Source organism: Pongo abelii, chromosome 10, assembly GCF_028885655.2.
Source record: "Pongo abelii isolate AG06213 chromosome 10, NHGRI_mPonAbe1-v2.0_pri, whole genome shotgun sequence".
Taxonomy (NCBI): Eukaryota; Metazoa; Chordata; class Mammalia; order Primates; family Hominidae; genus Pongo; species Pongo abelii.
In genome coordinates, this window is record NC_071995.2 from 4,063,673 (window position 1) to 4,074,714 (window position 11,042).

The window sequence follows — 11,042 nt, forward strand, 5'->3', positions numbered from 1 at the left end:
CGCGCCCTTTCCCCAACTTCAGCAGGGCACAAAGGGCCGGGGGGCATGTAGACCGCGGGGCGAGCAGTGCCCCCTGGAGTTGTGCGCCGCATCTACCCGTGGTGGGGAATGCCCGGTCCCGGCCTCCCTTTCTCCTCTCTCTCCGCGCTTCTGCTCCTGGACCCAGCCTGGGGAAGCCGAGCGGTCCTAGGTCATCTCTCCACCTCCCTAAGCTTCAGTTTCCTTATTGGCGAAGGGAAAGGCGGACAGTAGAGGAAGTGAGCTGGCCTGAGAGTGTGGAAACTTGGCGTGTTCTCCCAGCTCAGTCTTACTAACTTACTTGGGCAAGCCGCTTCTGCACTCCCGGCCTCAGTTTCCCCATCTGTAAGATGAGGGAGCCTGTCTGGAAGAGTCCATGGGTGTAGTGACATTAGGCGATCGCGGTACCCCTTCCTGGGGCCTGTGGGCACGGGGTGGATAAAGCCCTGTGACTTGCCCGTCTGCTCCTGCACAACTCCATAGCTGCTCCCCCAGGCCACCCAGCTTCCCCTCCCAACGTCATCTTAGAGACGCTCAGCAGGCAGGATTGGGAGCACCAAGGGGAAAGAAGACCAAAAAAAGGCCGAGGGCTGAGGGAAATGAGTTGGGACTGGAGGGATTTATGTGCAATTTGATTTTAAATGAACATCTTGTGCAAAAGAAGAGGCGATTTGGCACCTGTTACTGGTGAGTTAATAGCTTAGGCACTCTTGGTAATGGGGATACAATACTGTGAAGACCAGATTAGCCGATTGTGGCAGCAAATTATGAGTTGACCGGAGGCCAGGTGCGGTGACTCATTCCTGTAATCCCAGCACTTTGGGAGGCCGAGGTGGGTGGATCACCTGATGTCAGGAGTTTGAGACCAGCTTGGCCAACATGGTGAAACCCCGTCTCTACTAAAAATGCAAAACATTAGCCGGGCGTGGTGGCAACTGCCTGTAATCCCAGCTACTCGGGAGGCTGAAGCAGGAGAATCGCTTGAACCTGGGAGGTGGAGGTTGCACTGAGCCGAGGTTGCGCCATTGCACTCCAGCCTGGGCAACAAGAGTGAGACTCCGTCTGAAAAAAAAAAAAAAGGAGTTGACCAGAGACATGCCGTAGAATCTCTGCGCTTGGGAATCTTTTAAAGATAAGGCAGGCACCACCCTCCCTCCTTTGAAGGGCTTTGAAATCCAGGCAGAGTGAAACTCTTAGAGCGCTCTGAATCAAGAGACCATTGGAGCACTGGCTACTTCTGTGTGTGAGAAGTGTGGTTTGGTAAAAAAGAGCATTGCACTGTGCTGCTAACACAGGGGTGTGACCTTGGGCAAGTCACTTGCCTATTCTCAGCCTCCTTTTCATCTGCAGCAGGATGAGGGATTAAGCTAATTGACCTCTTAAAGTCCCTTACAACTCTGACACTCCACGATGAAATGGAATAATGTGTGAGTAATTGCCTTGAAAACTGCATAGCACTAGGGGTCTTTTTGTTGTTATTTTTATATAGATAAAGGTGACCTGAGAGTTCGTTAAACTCTGAGACTGGTTGTAAATCAGGCCATCCACAGCCTACCAGCTGAGACTGCAACAGGGCATTTGTTTGGCGACAGGGTTTCTCTGGCCTGTGAATCAGTATTATTTATTCTGTTTGTACTGTCAGTTCTTGCCCTGGTTTTGTAGCCTGAGCCAGCCACTCTTCGCACTCTGCCTTGGTTTCTCCACCTCACTTGCCTTCTCCAACTTCTTGTGATTCCGATGAATCATGTTATGCCTTTGCCAAGCTTGGATCTCTTGGAAACAGGACTGCAAATTTGGAGGAAGAAAAACGAGAACCAGATTGGTTTGCCACAGCTAACTTTGACCATTCTCCTTTTTCCTTCTCTGTGATCTTCCAGTTGTATGGGGGGGGCTCTGGGATGTATGCAGATGGGGAGGGGGAATAGGCTGAAGATTGAGAAAGAAAAAGGCAGGTGCCAATCGTAAAGGAAAGGATTTAAAAATGTATTCCTACCAATTCAGAAATAGGGAAAGACAGCTAAACTATCAGGAGGTTCAGATGATCATTACACACTATACAAAAAAGAATTCCTAGACTGGAAACCTAGTGCAGAGTTTAGTTCTGCTTGGGCAGGTCAGGGTAGTCTTCAGAAGGGGGTGATATCTGGGATATTTCTTAAGGAGAAAGAGCAGTTTTTCTTGTAGTGAGAAGTGCATCTAGCCTGTGGGTAGGGCCTGAGCAAGGCAGAGAGTGAGACTGTGTAGTGGGGCTTGGGTCTCCTAGGAAAGGCCAGTCGCCAGGTGTGTTGTGAGCTCAGGTGAAGATGGCAGAACTGGAGCTGGAAGGCAGAGTTATAAATGGTTTTATCTGTCCTCTTAAGAAATTTGGACTTTATTTTGTAGGAAATGGAGAATAGCTACAGTCTTTTGAATAGGTGGGAGAGATCAGTGGTAAGAACATTGTTTTTCAAACTTCAGGTTATACAGGGAAATTCAGGTCATGACTGACATTTAAAAAATAGAATGGATGAGAATAGAATGAAATAGAAAAATATGAAAATCTGTGTGTGCTGTATTGGTTCATGAAATGTGTTTGTGTGTGTGTGATTGCGTATGTTCCGGATCACGGTATGAAATATACTTATTGCCGTGGGTCCTGGTAACAAAAAAGTCTGAATCCACTGGAACTGCAGACCCTTCATGCTGAATCGAGGAGGATAGATTGGAGGGGGAGGGACAAGAAGTTCTTGCAGGCAGGACAGGTGACTTGCATTCCGTCCCACTTCAAGCTCTCAAGAAGGAAATTGCTTAACTTTTGAAAAGAGTTAACCGATCTCTTCCAAGTCCTCCTCCGCAGAGGAAAGATGATTATATTTGCCCTGCAGAGTAATGGAGGAGACTACTAAAGTATTTGGTACCCTGCTTCATTGGCAGGGCATGTTGCCTAACAGTGCAGATGCTGTGGATCAATAGTTGGGACTTGGCTCCTTCCAGTCTCTACCATGCATCCACATGGCTGTGGTACAAATCATGATCCCGTGAACTAAAAATGATGCTAGTATTCCATTTTTCCAATGAAACATTTGCAATTCCTATAGCCAGCATTTTGGGATAGCATAGCCCATGACTGGTGTTCAGGCGTCAGTTTAGTGAAGATGGGAGACATCATCCCCAAAACATGAATAATAGCCTTATATTTAAAGCACTTAAGAAGGCTACTTCATAACCTCCCTCAGTCAGTAATATCAGTGGTCTTAACAGACCTGAGGGTTGGGGAGCCTTTGGGGATAATGAATTCCCTCCTGATGCAGTCATAGAACATCTCCTATTCTGCTGGTCTCAGAAAAACTGGAGAGCAGCTGGCTACCATCTGCCCTACGACATGCCCATTACTTTAAGACTGTTTCTGGGAGTCACTGTTTGCTTTTTCTCAGGCAGCCTTATATACAACAAGGGCCCATTTACTTTCCTGAGTCCAGCCATGTGGAGAATGTTGCTCTCTTGCAACAATACAACATGGTCCAACTCGTTTCTTTTTAAGGTGACTGACACTGTGCACATTTGGTTACATGTTGTACACATCCATGTCCTCTTCCTCTTTCCTTACCCAAACCAGACTCTATGCATTTGGTCCAGACACCACTTCAGTTTACATAACTCCAGACACAGTCTCATGGTTGTACCTTCAGGGCAAGCATACCTACATCTCTTTTCAGACTCCATACATGTACATGTTCTTTTTCTGAGCGGGGACCGTTCAAGTTTCCTTGATCCTGACTGGTTCTTAATCCATAATAACAAGAGCAACGTGCCATGATCTGAATACCACTTTGTGCCAAGTGTTGTGCCAGGCGCTTTTAAGCAAACTTTAAGAGACATTATTAACTGTCTTTTGCAGATAAAGAAATTGAAGCTTGGATATTGTTCATAATTGCACATCTAGTTAATAATCAAGTTGAGTTGTAAAACTAAGTTTCTTTAGATTGCAGTCTCATGCTTTGACTCCTGAGATACTCTCCTTTCCCTGATTCTTTTCTGGTAGCCTCCTTCCATGACAGTTAGGAATGCCTTCTCTTTTTCTTCCCATTTTGTCTTAGTAAAATTATGAATATCCTCTTTAGAGAGAAGGTCTAAGTGGAATCTCGTTTTGCACTGGCACTATACAGAGGAAGGACATCCAAAAGTCATTATGTCTAGACTTCTGCCTCTTGACAGACTTCCCTTGCTGTGAGAGAAAGAGCTGTTCTCAGCATAAGACAGAGGAAGAGACAGAAGGGAAGTCCCCCAAGTCACACAGCTCTGGATCTAAAGATGCTTGAACAGTGAGGCAACCGTGTGCTCCACTGTACCCATCCTACACCCCTTTCTTCTTTTTTTTTTTTTTTTTGAGACGGAGTCTCGCTCTGTCGCCCAGGCTGGAGTGCAGTGGCATGATCTCGGCTCACTGCAAGCTCTGCCTCCCGGGTTCACGCCATTCTCCTGCCTCAGCCTCCCGAGTAGCTGGGACTACAGGCGCCCGCCACCATGCCCAGCTAATTTTTTTTTTTTTTTTGGTATTTTTAGTAGAGATGGAGTTTCAACCATGTTAGCCAAGATGTTCTCGATCTCCTGACCTCGTGATCCTCCCGCCTCGGGCTGTCAGGGTGCTGGGATTACAGGTGTGAGCCACCGCGCCCAGCCCACCGCTTTCTTTGTCATGTATTCGTTCCTTATTACAGCTTTGCCTTCCATCCCTACCTTCCTTTGGTCATCCACTATTGTGTCAGGAACACCAATCAGTCGTTCCACAAATAATGAGTATGATCAAAGATCAAACATCTTTGATGTGAATAGCACTTGTCTTGGCTATTATCCAATGTCTGGGCCCTGGCCATTCTCTATGGCCAGGGATATGATCAGGGCTGGCCAGATGCACAGGGAGGGCATGACGTGGGGGAAGTGTACGCATTTACAGTTGCCAGGCTGGAAGACCATCCTTTTGACCAACATGAGCTCCTACGAGACACAACAATGCTTTTTTCCCTTTGCTTGGAACGAGGAACCGTAGAATTCCCTGAGTTGGGGAGGTTCTAGTGGGTCATCAAATCTAGCCTCTCCCATCTGATGCAACAATCTGGGTTACAACTTTGCTGACATTGCTCAACCAGCTTCTCCTTGAACACCCCCAGATGTGAGCTAACTTGATCTCCTCACCCCATTTTTTTTGGAAAGCTTTATGTGTTAGGCAATTCGTATAATTCTCTATCAGGCTTGATCTGATTCCCTAATCCACCCATGGGTCCCATTTCTACTTCTTGGGATGACATAGAAGAGTTCTAATCCCTCTTCCATGTGATAGCTCTTCAAATATTTGAAGGCAGACGTGATGTCATTCTTAGTCTTTTCACAGTGAGGATGCCCAGTGTGTGCCAGTTTTGCAATTCTTAGGATTCTTGGTAATGTCAATCTCACTTGCAGGGCATACTTGTGTTAATGCATAAATAATGAGCTTTTACCATGTGCCAACCCCCTTCAAAGACATTATGGAATTCAATTCTCATGTCCAGCCTGTTAGATAAGAACCCTTTTTATTTTATAGAGGAGAAAACAAATTCATGAGGTTAGGGGTTTAAGCCGAGGTCATGTAGTTACACATGGACAGAACTGGCACATTAACCTGAGCCTTTTACCAAACACATGTGCATTATTTTTTTCTCTATATGAGTTTCACCAGGGCAAGGATGGTGCAAACATCCAAGATACGGGTCTCGTCATCCTTAATACATAGGATCATAGAGAAGCAATTAATATATCTCTGCAGTCTTAAGTCTTACTTGGTAGAGCCATTTTCTGCCTCTACTTCTCCCCCACCTAATTCTGGCTGTAAATTGTAACAAGATATCGGATGGCCTCTCCATTTTTTGCACATAGAGAAACAGAGCACAGACGTTGATGTCCAGGATACTGTTTACTTGGGGACACAGTGTCAAAATCAGAATTAAATCTCCAAGTCTTCAAAGACAATCACTTATCCACATAAACAGAAATTGCTAATTTCACATGTGTATGCTTGGAGTGCAAAATATTGGAGACATTTGTCATTTTCCATAATATTTTTGGAATACAGGAGCCCTCTGGTGGTCAAAATTGTAGCAAGGTGGTATCGTTGGGAAAGCTGATCTGAGATTTCCTACCAGAACTCCTCTTAGTGCCCTCTGGCTTTGTTTGAGGGTCACCCCTTTTCCATTTTGCCTCTTTCTTCCTCTTTTCATACAGGGTTACTTGCTTTTTGCGCACCCTTTCTCCTTTCCCCCTCAAGCTCCTCTCTGCGTCTTCCCCTTCAACTCCAGCTGTCACCCCTGGTCCCCCTGGAATCTCTCCTTGCTGCCATCTTTGGCCTCGGAGGACCCTTTCTGAAATCTGGCCAGTTCCCCTGTGGCAGGTGCTGAGTGACAGCTGCTGCCTTGCTGCTGCTTCAGTAGTGAATTCAAATCCCTTGTGGGTGTTTAGAGCCTGCAGATGGATTAACTAATGATTCCTGTTCATCAACAAGCATTTGCAGTATCCTGCTAAGCATGTTAGGGATACTGAGTGGCCCCTAGAAGCAAGTTCTCTTGGAAGAGCAGGTGAGCTTTTTCCCCCTTAGGCACAAAGAGCTCACCACATATCACCTGGTCCCTGGGATTGACCAGCTGTCCAGACCCGGGCCATTCTAAGTTTCTGTGTATAGCTCTTAACTGCTCAAATGTCTGTTTTCCTCATTATTGTGTGCATGGAATGGTCTGTCTTCTGTAAGATCGCACCTCACAATAGCCAACAGCAAGTGAGGACCCACAAAATAGCTGATCCACATGTTGGTAATTGAGAACTGACCACAGATCCAGAGGCAGAAGCTATACTGGTGGCTTCAGTGGATTTCAGTGAACCAAATGAGGGGAAAGAAAGCTAAAATAGGACAGGCACAGAAATTTTGGCTAAGGTTTTAGACACAATCTTCTTGGCTTCTAATGCAATAAAGTAATGGGGCAGTATAACACTTAGAAGGCACTTTGGACTCTTGAGAAAAATATCTTCCATAAAATGAGCTGGTGACTTTATTACACTGCAGTGCTTAACAGTTAGTGGCTTAATCACAGGGCAATTGGGTGAGAGAGGCCAATTCATGACCCTTACTGCAGAGACAATCAGAAAGCCTTCCCAGGGTCCAGAGCATGTTGCAAGAGGGTGAGGTGCCAGGCTACTGGGCATGGTAGAAAGTGAAACCAGGAGAAGGGCTCTGGGGAGAATCATAAAGTTTGGAAAGCTACAGGTTTCTATAAATGGTAGAAGAATGGCTCACGCCTGTAATCCCAGCACTTTGGGAGGCCGAGGTGGGCGGATCATGACGTCAGGAGATCGAGACCATCCTGTCTAACACGGTGAAACCCCGTCTCTACTAAAAATACAAAAAATCAGCCGGGTGTGGTGGCGGGCGCCTGTAGTCCCCGCTACTTGGAGAGGCTGAGGCAGGAGAATGGCGTGAACCCGGGAGGCGGAGCTTGCCGTGAGTGGAGGTCGCGCCACTGCACTTCAGCCTGGACGACGAACGAGACTCCGTCTCAAAAAAAAAAAAAAAAAAAGCTGTAGCAGAAAAGGCTAGGGTGGGTGAGGAGGTTGCAGCGGGCATTCCATTAGTTAACATGGTCCAACTTGATGGAGGGGTTGTGCAGTACTGACAAAGTGCAGCTGGGTTTCTCCTGCCACTACCACCCCAGCAAATGAGAGTGGCCTTTGGATGAAGCAGGATGAATTTGGGCTCCTAGCTATGAGGATTCGGGCAGGATTAGAAAGTGTTGCCTGGGTGGCTGCAGAATTCTCTTCTCTCTAGATTTTAAGAAAATGCAGACAAGTCTTTTCAGAGGCCTTTTTGGAGGTGTATGTGGGTGAAGCCCTACCTCAGAGATGCATGAGCAGCTGGGCTTGGTGGCTCGTGCCTGCAATCCCAGCACTTTAAGAGGCCAAGGCAGGTGGATCGTTTGAGCTCAGGAGTTTGAGACCAGCCTGGGCAATATGGGGAAACCCCGTCTCCACCCAAAAATACAAAAATTAGCCATGCGTGGTGGTGTGTGCCTGGAGTCCCAGCTACTTGGTAGATTGAGGTGGGAGGGTTGCTTGAGCTCAGGGGGCAGAGTTCGCAGTAAGCCATGAATGTGCCACAGCACTCCAGCCTGGGTGACAGAGTGAGAACCCGTCTCCCAGATAAATAAGTAAAAAGATGCATGAGCTGGCCTCTGGCGATGTTCTTCCTAGACTTGTCATTCCACAGTCACCTTAGACTTTTTGTTTCACAGCATTTTATGGACTTTTAAAGTTTGTCATTTCTAGGGTTTGGGAGTGAAAGGGTGATGCTGGAGTGTGTGCTACATCTGTCATCTTAATTCAGTTTCCCTCTATAGGCCTACCTTCTTGCCCTGTATCCTGCCAAACCACAGATACTCATCCACCTCCCAGTTTCTGACATAACTTACAGGATTCACTATAACTGTCATTCCACCAAGAATGGTTTGTGTAATTTTATGACAAAAGCAGTACATGGTTTGTGTAATTTTTCCCCTGGTTCAGTGTGTGTGCACTTACTGCAGTGCCCTTTTTAATGGAGCTATCTGCAGTGATGGGATCACTTCTCTGTTCTGAACATGAAGCTTTGGGCAAACAGCCTGGACCATGTCTATTAAATGTGCTTTGTTTAGCATCTTATTCCAAAGACAGGTGCTAAATAATTTTTATAGTGATTTTAATGACATAACAAAAAGCACAGTAGATCAGAAATTAGATGATCTGGTTTAGTCCTTGCCTGCCACCAATTAGCTCCTCCAGGCCTCAGTTTCCACATTTATGCAATGAGGAGATTTAGATCAGATAACCTTGAAGGGCACCTTCAGCTCTGAAATTTACCACTTATCTTCCATAATGGTGCCCTCCTCCATAAAGACTGTCACCTTCTCAGGGGCATGGGAACACCTTGCCTGTAGTGTTCCCAGAGTGCCTGGCAGGACTCTGGCCCTTGACGGCAGGGGTGGATGGGTGGGGAACAAGGAGCGCTCAAGTATCTGTTGATAGATTAATCATATCCATCCACTTTCCAAGAGAAAGGTAGTAGTACTTTAGGAGTAAGAGACACTGAAAAGAGGCAGGAGGGACAGGTTCTCCTTCCAATACCACCTCTTGTTTGTGTGTATACTGTGTGCTACAGTCTTGACCTCCATTCATAAGGAACTGCTGAAAGTTGCCCACTGCCTGCCCTAGATCTGGAGGAGAAGAACGTAGCTGCACATTCAGGCTCATGCTCTTAAAACAAAGATTGGGGCTGAGCTGTCAAGACCTGTAGAAAAATGCTCCTCACCCCAGTAGGAGTTGGAACTGTCCTTTCTCACGACAAGATGGGATTTATGCTTTTCTATGAAAATGTTTGTGTAAATTGAAAAAAAAAAAAAGCTAGGTTTGGGCATGGAGCCGAGGCTTTTGTGAAGGGTAAGATTCCTCAGCTGTCATAAATATCAGTGGAAAGGGAAACAGGTGTCGAATCCCTGCTTTCCCTACACACATATTTTAAGTGGATCATAAACCCCCTCTGTTCTCCCCACCAGTGAGTCCACACTGTGTTTTGGTGCCTGCAGCTTAGAAGGGCAGAGCCTTTTTTCCAAACCACATGGGAGCATCACTTTGCCAGTGACTGCTTGTGTTTGGGGAAAATAGACTTTAGTTCTAGTAGACTGGCTTGTGTCCTCTCCCCTTACTCAGATAACTGATGAAGAGGCTGGTCCAGCTTCTTTTGCTCGCTGGACTTAGGGGTTGTCAGTGGAAACATGTCTCACTTTCCTTCTGATAACTGAGCTCCAACATAAAGGAGTTAAACGTTTGCCAGATGGGCAAGGTGGGAAGTCTTGGCAGCAACTCTGGGCGAAACCAGGAAGAACATGACGAGGCCAACTGAAAGAGAACGTCACTGGTTTCTAATGAGGGGGTGCCTATCAGGGGAGCAGAGCCTTCCGGGAGAGGCTTTTCCTGAAAGGAGGGAAGTGAGATACAGAGAGAGAGGTCCTGGGTCCTACTCGGAGAAGGGAAATGCTCTGAGAAGAGGAAGGGGGTGCAAAATAAGCAGGCAGATTATCATCTGAGGGTCTTTTAAAGAAATTTGAACTTGCAGAGACACGCAGGTGACTCATGAGAATGGATCTGCTCACATCAAGCAGAGGAGAGAGATAATCACAGCTCTTAGAACTGCAAAGTACCTTAAGGGTCTCTCAAATCAGTCCATTCATTTTACAGGTGAATAAACCAGGGCTTCTTCTTGGAGTAATGGAGAAGGCAAAACTTTTCCTAGTGCAGGATAGTTTTAGTCCAGTAGTACGATTCTGGGGGAAAAGCATGGGGTTTGGAGTCAAACAGACTTGAGTCTGCATCAGTACTCCAATTACTAACTGTGACCTTGGCGGATAAGAATACTTACCTCTTGGGGCTGTTGAGAATAAGTGAGAAAATAGATGTGAAAGCCTGTACCCAAAAACTTGTCAGTGTGGCCGATGAGTCCTGCTGGATGGTCATATGCCTTCCATTATGGTTACGATGTACTTGGCTAATAGAGACTCTATTAAGAGAGTGACTGAAAAATATTAATCAAGTGATTGCTGTATGCCAGCACACTCATGTTATGTTATAGGCACTCAATTATTAAGATCATATTAGTCTAATGGATATTTATAAAAATATGAACTGTGATACTAATAAATAATAACATCAGTGGTAATGCAATGATGATAATAAAGTGTCAGTGCAATTGCTGTAGAGATGTTACATGAAATGAGGGAAGGGCCAGGCGCCGTGGCTCACACCTGTAATCCCAGGACTGTTGGAGGCTGATGCCAGAGGATTGCTTGAGCCCAGGAGTTCCAGACCAGCCTGGGCCAACATGGCGAGACCTTGTCTCTACTAAAAATAAAGATTACCCAGGTGTGATGGCACACACCTGTAGTCCTAGCTGCTCGGGAGGCTGAGGCTAGAGGATCACTTGAGCCCAGGAGTTCGAG